Below are 15,451 nucleotides of genomic sequence, written 5' to 3' on the forward strand. Positions count from 1 at the left end.
GTTTATGCATTGCTTCATAAGGGGCTGATTTGGATCCACTAGTTTAATTCTATGGTTAGACTTTGTCTTAATTCTTCTTTCATAGTTGCGGATGCTTGCGAGAGGGGTTAATCATAAGTGGGAGGTTTGTCCAAGTAAGGGCAGCACCCAAGCACCGGTCCACCCACATATCAAACTATCAAAGTAGCGAACGCGAATCATATGAACATGATGAAAACTAGCTTGACAGAAATTCCAATATGTCTTCGGGAGCGCTTTACCTCCTATAAGAGTTTGTCCAGGCTTGTCCCTTGCTACAAAAAGGATTTGGACACTTTCCTGCACTTTGTTACTATTGTTACTTGCTACTTGCTATGAATCATCTTATCACACAACTATCTGTTACTAATAATTTTAGTGCTTGCAGAGAATAACTTGCTGAAAACCACTTGTCAGATCCTTCTGCTCCTCGTTGGGTTCGAGACTCTTACTTATCGAATAGATCCCCTACACTTGTGTGTCATCAAGACTCTTTTCTTGCGCCATTTCCAGGGAGTGAAGCACCTTTGGTAAGTGGAATTTGGTAAGGTAAAATTTATATAGTGTGCTGAAATTTATTGTCACTTGTCACTATGAAAACTAATCCTTTGAGGAGCTTGTTTGGGGTATCTTCACCTCGAACGGAAGCACAAGGAGTTTCTCCTCAACCTGCTTCACCTACTGAAAATATTTGTTATGAAATTCCTTCGGGTATGCTAGAGAAACTGTTGGCTAATCCTTTTACAGGAGATGGAACATCACATCCCGACTTGCATCTAATCTATCTAGATGAAATTTGCGGTTTATTTAAGCTTGAAGGTTTGCCCGAGGATGAGGTCAAGAAGAATGTCTTTCCGTTATCTTTGGGGGATAAATAATTGACATGGTATAGGCTATATGATGATACTGGATCATGGAACTACAACCGATTGAAATTAGAATTTCATCAAAAGTTGTATCCTATACATCTGGTACATCGTGATCGGAATTATATCTATAATTTTTGCTCTCCTGACAGAGAAAGTATCGCTCAAGCTTGGGGAGGCTTAAATCAATGTTATATTCATGCCCCAACCATGAGCTCTCGAGAGAAATTATCATTCAGAACTTCTATACTCGGGTTTCTCATGATAATCGCACCATGCTTGACACTTCTTGTACCGGTTCTTTTATGAAGAGAGATATTTACTTCAAATGGAATTTATTGGAGAGAATTAAATCCAACTCTGAATATTGGGAGTTTGATTAAGCTAAGGAGCCAGGTATGAATCTTAGGTTCGATTGCGTTAAATCCTTTGTTGAAACAAATACCTTTTGTGATTTTAGCGCTAAATATGGACTTGACTCTGAGATAGTAGCTTCATTGTGTGAATCATTTGCTGCTCATATTGATCTCCCTAAAGAGAAGTGGTTTAAATATCATCCTCCCTTAGAAGTCAATGTAGTTAAACCCAATCCAGTTGAAGAGAAATTCATTGCATATAATGATCCTATTGTTCATAGTGCTTATATTGAGAGACCACCTTTCCCTGTTAGAATAAAGGATCATTCTAAAGCTTCAACTGTGATACGTAGAGGCTACATTAGAACATCTATACCCCATGAGCAAATCAGAGTTAAACGTAGCATTGCTATTATCAAAGATCTCCTGTCCGACAATGTTGATGGCCATGATATTCACTTCTGTGAAGATGCTGCTACAATTGCTAAACCTCATACTAGAGACAAACATAGGCCTATTGTTGGCACGCCTGTTGTTTCTATTAAGATAGGAGATCATTGTTATCATGGTTTATGTGACGTGGGTGCTAGTGTTAGTTCGATACCTCAATCTTTATATGATGAAATTAAAGACGAGATTTCACCTGTCGAGATGGAACCTATTGATGTCACTATTCAGCTCGCCAATAGAGATACTATCTACCCTTTATGAATAGTTTGAGATGTTGAAGTCTTGTGTGGTAAAACTAAGTATCCTGCTGATTTTCTCGTTCTTGCTACCACACAAGATAGCTTTTGTCCCATCATATTTGGCAGAACTTTTCTCAATACTGTCAATGCTCATATTGACTGATTGTCACATGAGTTCAATTTCTCCAAGTTCGGTAGACAACCTCATGAAAAAGAGTTGCCTAGTAAGGATGAAATTATTTCTCTAGCTTCTATTGATGTGCCTCCTAAAGATCCTTTAGAACAATACTTTCTTGAGCATGAAAATGATATGCATATGGATGAAAGGAATGAGATAGATAGAGTTATCTTTGAACAACATCCTATCCTTAAGAATAATTTGCTTGTTGAACTGCTTGGAGATCCACCCCCACCAAAGGGTGATCATGTGTTCGAGTTTAAACAGTTCCCTGATACTCTTAAGTATGCTTATCTTGATGAAAAAGAGATATATCCTGTTATTATTAGTGCTAGCCTCACAGAGCATGAAGAAAAGAAATTATTGAAAACTCTAAGAAAGCACCGTGCTGCTATTGGATATACTCTTCATGATCTTAAGGGCATTAGTCCCACTCTATGCCAGCACAAAATTAAAACCGATCCTGATTCCAAACCAGTTGCTGATCACCAATGGAGATTAAATCCTAAGATGAAAGAGGTAGTAAGAAAAGAAATACTAAAGATCCTGGAAACAGGTATTATTTATCCTGTTGCTCATAGTGATTGGGTGAGTTCGATGCATTGCGTCCATAAGAAGGGAGGCATTACCGTTGTCCCTAATGATAAAGATGAATTGATCCCACAGAGGATTATTACTGGCTATAGGATGGTGATTGATTTTAGGAAATTGAATAAAGCCACTAGGAAAGATCATTACCCTTTGCCTTTTATTGACCAAATGCTAGAAAGATTGTCTAAACACACACACTTATGCTTTCTAGATGGTTATTCTGGTTTCTCCCAAATACCTGTTGCACAATCTGATCAGGAGAAACCACTTTTACTTGCCCTTTCGGTACCTTTGATTACAGACATATGCCTTTTGGCTTATGTAATGCACATGCTACCTTTCAAAGATGCATGATGGCTATATTCTCTGACTTTTGTGAAAAGATTGTTGAGGTTTTCATGAATGACTTCTCTGTTTACGGATATTCTTTTGATGATTGCCTCAGCAACCTTGATCGTGTTTTGGAGAGATGTAAACACACCAACCTTGTCTTGAATTGGGAGAAGTGCCACTTTATGGTTACTGAAGGCATCGTCTTAGGACATAACATTTCTGAAATAGGTATTGAAGTCGATAAGGCTAAAGTCGATGCGATCGAGAAAATGCCATGCCCTACAGTTATCAAAGGTATAAGAAGTTTCCTTGGTCATGCTGGTTTCTATAGAAAGTTCATTAAGGACTTTTCTAAGATTTCCAGGCCTCTTACCAATCTCTTGCAAAAGGATATTCCTTTTGTTTTTGACGATGATTGTGAGGAAGCCTTTGAAATACTTAAGAAGGCCTTGATAACTGCACGTCTTGTTCAACCACCTGATTGGAACTTACCTTTTCAAATTATGTGCGATGCTAGTGATTATGTTGTGGTGCTGTCCTTGGACAAAGAGTTGATAAGAAGTTGAATGTTATTCACCATGCTAGTAAAACTCTAGACAGTTCCCAAAGAAACTATGCTACTATGGAAAAGGAATTTTTAGCAGTCGTGTTTGCATGTGAAAACTTCAGATCTTACGTAGTTGATTCCAAGGTTACTATTCACACTAGTCATGCTGCTATTAAGTACCTCATGGAAAAGAAAGATGCTAAACCTAGACTCATCATATGGGTTCTCTTGCAACAAGAATTTGATTTGCATGTTGTTGATAGGAAGGGTGCTAAGAACCCCGTAGGAGATAACTTGTCTAGGCTGGAGAATGTTCTTTTTTTGAGTGTAAACTGGAGAATGTTCTTGATGACCAACAACCTATTAATGATAGCTTTCCCGATGAGCAATTGAATGTCATCAATGCTTCACGTAGTACACCTTGGTATGCTGATTATGCAAATTAAATCGTTGACAAATATATACCACCTAGTTTCACATACCAACAAAAGAAGAAATTTTTCCTTGATTTGAGACATTACTTTTGGGATGATCCTCACCTTTATATGGAAGGAGTAGATGGTGTGTAGGGACACTCTTACTTATTGAAAGGACTACGATAGATCCCCTACACTTGTGGGTCAGCAGTGGGCCCTAGGAGTATATAGCCTCAGCTCGTTATTACGTGAGAGTGTCACGCTGGGGGTGTATGTGGGAGGTCGCGAGGACGCTTTGGCCTCGCGAGTGTCCCTACCCGCGAGGCATTAGGCGCCTGATTCCGGAAGTCATTGGTGAACTGTGTTGATTACCTCCGTCTTCCCCCTAGCGTAGAACATGGGGCTTCCACTAGGCGTGGGATGGACCCCTCCGCGTCCTAGGGGGGCCTCGGCCTATACAGCCTCGGCACGTTATTACGTGAGAGTGTCACGATGGGGGTGTATATGGGAGGTTGCAAGGATGCTATGGTCTCACGAGTATCCCTACCGAGTCATTGGTGGACTGAGTTGATTTCGTTCGGGTTATTTGTGAACCCTGCTAACTTCTTATTCTTCGGGAGTGAGGAAGGGTCTTTGCTGCCTCGGGAGGCCTACAAGGATAAGATTCGACCGGAGCCCCCAAGCAGGGGGCCGATCGCCAAAAAATACAAGCAAGATAGAATTTTAAGGTTCGAAATGGGTGAGATAGAAACAACTGAAGGATGCGTAAATGAAAGTAGCGGCTGGGGAGTGCCCTAAGCTCCTGGATGCCGCATGGCCCTGGGGCACCCTCGGATAGTGTGAGTCAAAAATTTACCTGGCAGCAGCCGATAAAAGTCACCTGGCGATCATGCCGCCGAAGTGCCGAAGGTGCCGTCGTCCTTCTTCCACGGTCGCGACCATCATAGGTCCACGGTCTCCCGAGACTGGGGGCATTCGCTCGGCCTGAGTATCTCCTCCTCTTCCCCGCCACTCCCCAACAGGCAAGGCTGAGCATGGCCCGCTGGAGCCGGTGGTAGGTCGCAGCCGCGTTCCCCACCCCGAAGGGCATGAGGGCGCCGGTGCCAGGGTAAACCCACCTATGGTCAGCTAGCGCGGGACAGAAGGGGCCTTGAGCTGCGGATCTATTGGGTGCGAGTGCATTGATGTATATGCGAGGTCGATCGACTGTGCCGACGACGGCGACTCCGATTGGTGGTGCAGGGCAGTCCTCGCCTCGCACGGCCTGAGCCTCTCGAAGTTCTCGGATTTCATTGATGATGGACTCGCGGGAGTTGGGCGGACGTGCACCGGAGCTCACCCTCGGGTTGTGCTTGAGCGCCACCCTTGCCTCAGTGGTGAGGCCGGAACCTGCCTATTGGTAGCCCCCAGCCTTGACCCACGGGGGGCGCCGAGCGCGCCTTCCTATGCGATGGGAGGCATGGCCCCATCCCCCAGCATGGAGCCCGAAGCCCGTGGCTGCTCTGCAGGGAGGAGCTCCTTCTCCTTATTGCGTGGGTCCTCGTGAGGCATCTCGTCTTCTTTGTAGTCCAAGCTCTACGCCTTCGCTGCGCAGTAGGCGCGCTCGAGTGTAGAGACGACATCCTTCTCATCGCAGGCGATGGTGATGACGCCGCTGCTCCCTGGTATCTTGAGGACGTTGTTGCCCTGGTGGGTCACTGCCATGAACTTGGCGAGAGTCGGGTACCCAAGGATCGTGTTGTACGACAAGTGGATGTGCATGACGTCGAAGACGATGACCTTAATGAGGTAGTTCTTGCGCTCCCCGAAGGAGACTAGCAGATGCACCTGCCCGATGGGCAGAGTGGACCCCTCCATGACTCCTGAGAAGGTCTTGGTCGGCATGAGGTGTTCATACGGCAGCTGAAGTTTCTCGAAGGTCTCAACCGAGAGGACGTTGAGCTCACCTCCACTATCGATAAGGGTCTTGGTGACGAGGACGTTGCTGATGGTCGGGGCGCACATCATTGGGAGTTTGCCAGCCATGAACGAACACTTGAGCTGGTCACTTGGGTCAAAGGTGATGGTAGTTTGGGACTAGTTGAGGTGGCGCATCGCTTTAGGCTTCGGGAGGGAAGCATTCACCTCCCGTGCGAACTGCTTGAAGGCGCGGTTGGAGGCTGGGGTCTGGGCGCCGCACAGGATGGAGGCCACCGCCTTGACCTCCTGGAAGCCCCCGACCCCATCCTCCTGCTTGTCTTCATCCCCCCTTCTGGGTGGCGGACGCAGCGCGGGCAGCCCAGCCTCATGAGGTCAAGCCTCATGAGGCGGATCGTGTCGTTGTCCCTCCTGAGGGTTGTCGCGTCAGCGGTCGTCCCGAGTCTGGTCGCGCTAGGGGTCCTCCTGAGGCTGGCTGCGCCAATGATCTTCATGGGGCTGTTCACGCCACCCCTAACGCTGCCCCCGGTCATCCCAACGGCCCCCACTATGGCCACCACCATGCGCGGGGCCTCTTTCGGCCCGTTCGAGGCACCTCCTGAAATGCTGGGCATGGACTAGGTGGAGCTGTTGGCACTCAGGGGTATCATGGCCGTTGGTGCATTGGAAGATGCACGGTGGCCCCCCTCCTGACGAACACTCTCCCCCTTGGCTGTACTTCGCCTCAGGCTTGGCTGCGAGCACCACAGGAGCCTTGCGCTTCACCTCCTTGGCCATTTTCCTTCTTCTCTTCTGGTTCCGCCGCCTGAGGCTCGAGGAGTGACAGGCGACCTTCTTTATCCCTAGAGCACTTGTTTGCCAGGTTGAACATTTCCAGTGGAGTTGTCATTTCATCACTCATTGCAAGCTCCTCCTTCATCTTGAGGTCGGTGACTCCGTCGCAGAAGGCCGAGATGACGACCTCGTCTGACGCCTTGGGGATCTTGAGGCGCATGATCGTGAAATGTTGTATGAATTTGTGCAGGGTCTCCTGCTCCTGCTGCTTAATGCGTCGAAGATCATTCATGGTGGGGGCGCGGTCGCGAGTGACCTGGAAGTTGGTGACGAAGCTTTCGCGTAGGCTATCCCGAGAGATGATGGATGCCTTTGGGAGGTTGAGGAGCAAAGAGAGTGCGTTGCCCTTGAGTGTGATGGGGAACCAGCATGCCATGACCTTGTCACCTCCTCCAGCCGCCCTGAGGCTCTGCGTGTAGAGTTTCTTGAACTTGCAAGGCCACACAGTTGGGTAGAGCTAAGGGGCGATGGCGAGGCACCCCACCGGTCCGCCGGGAGTAGCGCACGCGGGGGCGACCCGGTCCTGTTGCTCCAACGGGTCTGCCTCAGGAGGGGCGCGCTCGCGGCCCGAGACCTGCAGCGCCGGGAGCGTGCATGCGTCGGTGCGTGGTTGAGGAACCACCTTGCAGCTTGCTTCGTCTCCTGGCCTCGCCCTGGGCTCGCAAGGTCGGTCGTGGGGACGCGCTTCCTGCTTGGGCTCGGGACGCACGTCACGCCGCGGTGATGGGGGGCACAACTTGCTCCTCGTCATTTGCTTGGGACGGTTGGGGCCAAAACGAACAGGAGATTGCCAGGAGTCGCCGGCGGCAGCTACGAGCTCCTCAATGCATCGAAGCCAGACGTTGTGGCGGTCAGGGGCGGGCCGGTAGCGGAGCAGCTTAGTGGCCATGGAAAGCACGTGGCGGCCGTGTGGCATCTCTGGCCGGGCGTGCGAGGCCGTCCCGGAAGCCCGGACGAGCGACGGAGTGGCAGTGCGGCTGTCGGGGTGCTCTGTAGCCGGTTGGCAGGAACCCTGCTGTTCTTGAGCTTCAGGGTCTGTGGCGGCGTTCACCACAGGCGATGGTGACCAGCGAACGCCAACGGGGCCTGCGGACGCTGTGTTAGCAACACGAGTCGTGAGCTTGGTCGTTTGGCGCGAGCTCGTCGAGCGTCAATAATCGGAGCGGCGAAGCTTCGTGAAGGCGGAGCTTGGAGGAAACCTTGACACGCCCCCTACCTCGCGCGCCAAATGTCGGATTTCGGGATTCGCAAAACCCTTAAGATTCAAACTCAGCAGCATGTATGAAGATCTCTCAGTGGCTCACCTCACCTAGATTGCTACTCGCTGAGAATGACAAGGAACTCACTAGATGGTGACGAAGACACAAAACACGGCTGTTTACCAAGGTTGGGCCGCTGTGAAGCATAATACCCTACTCCTGCTTTGGTGGATTGCCTCTCTTGGAGGTGGGTGGACGAACTAGTACAGTTCTCGGAGACTCTGGAGGCTGGGTGGCTCTATGTGGTGCTAGTTGGTGAATCAATCTCCCCCTCTACAAAGTGACCTATCCTCTATATATAGTGGCGGCCCCGGTACTCTTCCCTTATCGTTTCGGCAGGAAGGGATCCCACATCGGCCAATTTTGAAGGGGAACAAGGGAACATGCTCCCCTTCCCAAAGGTGGTCTTCGCCTGCAAAGTGGTTGCCCGCACTGCAAGAACGGGCCCGGGGATGACGTATGTCCTGCTAGCGGGCGGCGACAACCTTATTGCACTAGAAAGGAAACCTTTAGAAGATGCTTTGGGAACCTTGGTACGTCCTATCCCCCTTTGCACTAAAGATGAAACTGCACCGCCCTGCTCTATGCTGCTCGCTCTTCCTCCCTCTGACTCATCCTTGACTCCTAAGGCCGAGCCTCGCCTTGGAATATCCGCCGCTCCAGAGTGTCCTGAGGAGGCCCCCCTATTGGTCTCGATGTTGTTCCTCTTCGTCAGGCTTGGCCCCTCGCGACGGCCTTGTATTGGGTGGTGCCAGGCCCGTTGGTTTGATCGATGAAGTGGGCCACCCATGGGCCATAGGCAGGCAGGTCTGGGTACCCCTATTCCCAGAAGGCCGACAGGTTCGAACAACCAGAAGGTTCGTCCGTGGCAAATAGCCCAGCAAGGGTTAACTATCAGCAACACCAGTACAAGAAACCTACACCTCGTCCAAGCTTTCAGCCTCAACAGTATATCAACCCCAAGTCAGCATTTAACCGGCCCAACAAAAGTGGCGGCAAGCCCAACATTCCTGTGCAAGTCACTTGCTTCGGGTGGGAACAATGCGCCGAGAAGCTCGATGCACTGCGCCCCAATGCGTCGAATCAAGGGCAAGCTAATGCAGCACCCAACAAAAATTAGGCTTCCCGCAACCAGCATTAACACAACAAGGGACGTGTGAACCACATCTCCACAGAGGAAGCCTAGGAAGAATCCACTCCAGGAAAAATATTGTTTGATTATGGTGCGTACTAGGTAAGTTCCTCGTCAACTCCACTCCAGCAACAATATTGTTTGATTGTGGTGCTTCGCACTCTTTTGTCACCCAAAAGTTTTCTACGAAGAGTGGTTTGAAACCTACATTCCTAAAGGGTCGAATGGCGGTATAGACACCGGGTGCAGTATTAAGGACCAACATAGGATGTAGGGAACTTCGGGTCAGCATTAATGGTGTAGAATTCGTTGCATATCTCATCGTCCTTAAGTTGCAAGGCTTGGATGTGATCCTTGATATGGACTGGTTGGCCAACCACTAGAGTATACTAGACTGCGCCAATAGGGCTGTCACCATTGTAAGATTTCGGGCTCCACAAACCCTACAGATTCGAACCTAGGGGCGTGTATGAAGATACCTCACTGTCTAACCTCGCGTAGTACGCTACTCGATGGCGACGGCAGAGGACTCACTTGATGGTGAAGGAAACAAAGAACGCATTATTTTACCCAGGTTTGGGCCGCTGCGAAGCGTAAAACCCTACTCCTGCTTAGGTGGATTGCCCCTCGTGAGGGCTCATGGATGAACTAGTATAGTGTTCTTCGACCTCCTGAGTCTAGGTGGGCTTAGTGTTGCGAAGACGGGTAAGTGAATGGTTCGGGGTTCCCCTCTCCATTGATCCCCTCCTGCGAAGCAACCTAACCTCTCTTTATAGTGGCGGCCATGGTCCTCTTCGCTTATAGTTTGGGCGGGAAGGGAACCCACAATGGCCAATTTCGTAATGGGACACGTGAACATGCTTCCCCTGTCCAAAAGTGGTCTTCGCCCGCGAAGTAGCTACCAACACTGCAGGGGCTCGCTCAGGGATGACGTCCGTCCTGCCGGCAGGCGGCCACAGTCTCGTTACACCAGAATGGAAACCTGTAGAAGATGCCTCGGGAACCTGCGTTCGTCCTTGCCCCCTTTGCACCAAAGGGGAAACTGCTCCGCTCTAGTTTCTGCCGCTCGCCTGAACTTCCCTTGCGTCACCGTTGACACCTGAGGCCGGGCCTTGCCTCGGAATATCCGCCGCTCCGGAGGAGTCCTCAGGAGGCCCCCTGCGGGTCTGGATGCTCCTCCTCCTCGCGAGGCTTGGCCCCTCGCTAGGGCCTTGTCCTCGGTGATGCCGGGCCCGTTTGTTTTAGTTCGATGAAGTGGGCTATCCCTCGGCCGGAGGCATGCAGGTCTGGGTAGCCCCTTTCCCAGAACACCGACAGTAGCCCCGGACCCAAGGCGCCCCTAGGTTGGCTTCTCAGCGAAGCCTGGAGGGCGACCTGAAGCGTCGTGGGCCCTAGTTACCTACGGGCCAGGTGGCACACGTGTCCGGCTGCCGTGCGGTGACGCTCTCACTCCTCGAGGCATCCGGTAAGCGCTAGGCCATGCCAGCACGATCTCGAAGAATCGCGCCGGACATCATTGCCCCCATTGAATGGCACATGTGCGGACTGACCACACCTAATGGCCCTCGTGGACGTGACCACTCGGTGGACAGGTGAGGCGGCGTGGGCGGAGGCACTCCCGTTGGCCCACCTCGCGACCCTCGTGGGGTGCACGACGCTTGCGCTCCCATGAAGGTTGGTGGCCGTTGCTCGCCTATAAATTTGCCCCCTCCCCGCCAGGAGGGAGGCACTGCAATCTTGAGCTTCCTCTTTGTTTCCTCTTCTTCGTCATGAAAAAAACCCTTCTCCCCTTCGTTCCTTGTCTTCATGGCGTCTCCCAAAGACGGTCTTGGCCGGGGGAAGCACGCGGCCCCTCCTGCGTCTTCGTCCCCCCTCGGAGGGAGCGGCGGAGGGCCGTCGGGTCCTTCGCGTGTCCTTCAACGCTGGGCTTTGGCCGGCGAGTAAGCCCCTTGCTTGTATCTCCTTTACTTGTCGCCTCATCTGATACTTGATGGTTCATTTCCCCTCTTCTCCAGTCCACCCTCCCCCAAGAAGCCCAAGCTTGGCGAGCTTCAAGAGGAGGTGGAGGGCTATGGGCCCAGCTTGACGGCGCGTAGGCCGCCCTCCAGGCCGCCCGCCATGGCGAGACGGAGGCCAAGTCGGAGCTGGTGTCGCTGCAACAGCAGGTCAAGGAGGCAACAGACGGTGTCCAGGCCGCCCAGGACGAAGCGTCGTATGTCCGGCTGATGGCATCTTAGTGCGCCAAGCAGTTCGCGGACATCGCTGGTCGGGCGGCTGCGTGACGCACCGCTTTGCGGGACAGGCCCCGACGCTGCCCAATGTGAGGAGCGACGGGGGTTACCTCCCCTTCTTCGAGAAGGTGGTGGAGGCGCTGGAGGCCGGCGTCTCCCGTGCGGAGAAGGAGAGCACGTCCAGTTCGCGCGAGCTACTCGGCCTTGCCTTGATGCCCATCTCCTCGAACCTACGCCGCCTCGTCCCAAAGCAAGATCTCCAGCACCTCGTCGAGCCAGTGCCTGCTGCGTCCTGGCGTCCTCTCCGGGATGAACTCCGCCAGCGTGTGGATGCCCTGGTTGAGCGGTATGTCCAGGTGCCAACCTCGAGAGAGGAGGAGGGCCCCGAGGCCGAGCCTGCAAGCGCCGGGGGTGACATCGGCAGCCCCTCCCCTTAGGCGTCCTCCAGCTTCTGATTATCTGCTCCTGTAATGGTGGATCGAGAACCCTTCCCTATTGGGCGTTAAACCTTTGTTCCTTGCCTTCGTCATTCTCCTTTTTTCCTTTCCCTCCTGAATTGATGGCTTGTACGTCGATGGTCGTTGCGGCTTGGCTTCGAGGTTTAGGGTCCATCATTGCCCCATTCATCGCTCGGGGATGACGTGGCCGGGACCCTTAGGAGGTCATGTCCTGCCGAGGAACCGCTTGTGTCGCCACATGCTCGTTCGATGGCCTCCTTCCTTGCCATAGCTGAATTCTTTGGTTGTGCATCCCTTCGTTAGTACGCATGTTTTTAATTCATTTTTAGTTTGACGTGAGATGAGAGGGTCCCATCATGGGCATGCGGGGTACCTAGCTCATGGGTTTGTGCTAATCCCTTGCCTAGTCCCTCCTGAGTAGCTCCTATATCGTAGGAGGGACGGGGTGAAGACCCTTTCGACACTCTATGTCTGAAGGTCCCGGTCCCGCACATTTCCCTTCCTCCGTAAGGCACAGCCCGTTACAAAGGTTGTTCCTCACGGGGAAAAGCCCTGACCTGGAGCCCAGGTGGCCTTGTGACCAGTAAGGCTCCCGAGGCATGCTGCTCAGGTGCACCCTTTGACACTCAAGCCCATGTACGTCGTCATGCTCCGGTCCCACACGTTCCCCATCGTCGTTAGGTTCGCACTTCACAGGGCGGGGCCCCGCCAGTCCTGATGCCGACCGGATCTCCCGGATGGTGCCAACTATTGCGAGTGGCATTATGACTGGTAAGGCTCCAGAGGCAGTGCCCAGGAGCCCCCCTTCTGGAGCTCGAGCGATTCAGCACTCCGTTCCTTTGGTCATCGCTCCACGGGGCCCTAAGGCCTCCCGAGACACTTTGTGGTGGTATCAAGTTTCGGTCCAGACCCCCCAGCGGGGGTTCACTACTGAAAAATGTTTGCCCTGGGGCGGCAAGTCCTTGCCTTCATGCTCCTTGACTCCTAGGGGCGGCGTGGAGCGTTCATCTCCAATAATGTCCTCCGGACGGGAGGCTTTAAAGCCAGCGAAATGAGAAAGCGCAAGAGAAAGTCCCCCCTTTTCTTTTTCAAACGTCAGGCACTGAGAATTAAAAACCAACTTTTGAAATCATCAAGTTTAAGTTCAACAGAAGATAGTTCGAAATCCAAGAAAAGCAAGCAAACGTCGTGCCCGGAAGTCAGGCTGCCATAGTCATTGGTGGACTATATGGGTTTCCTTGCCAACTGCGGGCGTACTCATTGCTGGACTAAGTTTACTACCTCCGTCTGCACCCAGCGCGGAGCATAGGTCTTCCACTAGGCGTCGGGTGGACCCCTTCCGTGTCCTCGGGGGGCCCTGGGCGTATACAACCTAGGCTCATTATTACATGAGAGTGTCACGGTCTGGGTGTATATGGGAGGTCGCGAGGATGCTTTGGCCTCGCGAGTGTCACTACCCCCCGAGGCGTAGGCGCCTGATTCCGGAAGTCACTGGTGGACTGTGTTGATTTCCTCCCAGCATGTAGCATAGGTCTTCCATTAGGCGTGGGGTGGACCCCTTCCGCGTCCTCGGGGGGCCCTGGGCGTATAAAGCCTTGGCTTGTTTTTACGTCAGAGTGTCACGGGATGAAGTAGGTTCCGGAAGGATTTAAGGACGATGCAGAGGTGCGACGGGTCGATGCAGGTCCTATGCTCACATTCTCCTAAGGCTGGTTAAGGGCTTTTCCATGCCTTTACATCGACAGGCCCGAGTCCCACACATTTCCTTGCCGTCGTGAGGTGCCTCACGAGGCAACGCCCCGACACCCCCCGACACCGACCAAGCCTGGACGACACCAGGGTGTTCAAGTGGCTTTATGACCAGTAAGGCTCCTGAGGCGCGATGCTTAGGAGCCCCCCTTAAAATTCGAGCGGCTGTGTGACCGAGTGAACGGATGTAGCTACGGGGTCAAGCCCTTCCACCCCTGATAACAACTGTATGTCCGTGGACGATACCAAAGGTAGCAGGTGGACTTGTGACCGGTAAGGCCCTTGAGGCGCGATGCGCAGGAGCCCCCTTCTGAGGCTCAAGCAACTCTGCATCGCCAGGACCCGGTCCCGCACATTTCTCGACCGCAGATCTTGCGACCGAATGGACAATCTCAGCTATGGGGTCAATCCCTGCCACTCTTGATAATGACCGGATATCCGAGGGCGATATCAAGGGCGGCAGGTGGCCTTGTGACCGGTAAGGCCCCTGAGGCGCGATGCTCAGGAGCCCCCTTTGACGCTCAAGTGACTCTCATTTTATCTTGTTGATTGTGGTTCTAGGGAGCCGCGGGGCTTCCCCAGTCCCCGCGTCGGGGCGACGCACACCTGCCGGAGCCCCCGAGCGAGCGGGATAGATCGCCCGAAGATGCAAGCAAGGCAAAGTGTCAGGTCATCGAGTGGATGCAGCAGAAATTATGGAAGCTTGCGCAAATGATACGATGGGCAGAAGTTTGCCCTGAATATTTGAAGTCCCTCGGTCTGCAGACAATTCCTAAGGCAGTAAATCCACAAAATTACCTCGAATAGGTTCCTTGTGCCTGAGGAGCACCTCGCGAGGCCTGGCCTTCGGCGCCCACGCCTGCATCGTGGTTACCACGGGTGGCCCGTGCCACTTGTGTCTCGTCGCTGCATCTGACTCGTCCTCCTGAGGCCTAGGTTTCGGCCCTTCGCAGTTCTACCACTAGGGGAGGCGGCTGGCGCCATATCCGGCGGCTCGGGGGCGCCTCCCTGCCCGTGCCTCTTGGGCCCGGCTCAAGGAGGGCCCCAAAGAGTTCATCGTTCCTGAGGAAGATAGGCGCCCGGGGGGGACGCCTGAAGCTCTTCTTGTTGGGAGGGTCAGGCGATGTCGTATATGCCGGCACGTACGACTGCATGTAGGCATTCGGTAGTGCTCCGTGGCCGTTCAGTAGCACGATGATGGTGGTCCCTCTCGATGATGGAGGGGCATCCCCCTAGTCATACTACTCGGAGATCTTCCTACGATAAACCTCCGCACGATGTCGCATGTTCCTGTTGGTACCGTTGTTTCGTCCCAACGCCGCTCAGTGCTAATTCCCCCTTGGTGCCCCGGCATGTCTCCGTTGTCGTAGTTCGTCCCCGCCGATGCCTCCGCCCTCTGCTGGCTGCACCGGTGGGAGCGCTCCTGTCTCGCCGCCCTGGGCTATCGGGGGACGACCTGGTCTTGGGGATGCACACCGGTGTGTGCATCGATTGTTCTGCCCTTCTCTTTGTGCGCCTCGTGGTTGTGAGCGTGATGCGCCTCGGTGCCGGCTGCCGGAACCTGGATAAGGATGAGGGCTGCACGACACATGTCTCTCTCGGCCCCGACCAACATAGGAGGGACCCCATTGCTCACAGCCCCGGGGACCGGCATGACGTGCGAGCCCCCGTCGCCCGACTCTTGCGGCCTTGAAGAAGAGCGGGGTGGGATGGTCTTCTGGGCGATAGCGTTCAGCTCCATGATGTGGTTCGCCCAGGTATCGAAGCCCCCTTGCGTCGATCATTGATAGAGGATCTCGCTCGCCATCTGCAACGCGTCACGCGTGCTGAGGTCTCCCAAGTTGATGCGGCACGTCGTGGGTGCCGGGGGAACCACC

This window comes from Hordeum vulgare, chromosome 6H, assembly GCF_904849725.1.
Source record: "Hordeum vulgare subsp. vulgare chromosome 6H, MorexV3_pseudomolecules_assembly, whole genome shotgun sequence".
Taxonomy (NCBI): Eukaryota; Viridiplantae; Streptophyta; class Magnoliopsida; order Poales; family Poaceae; genus Hordeum; species Hordeum vulgare.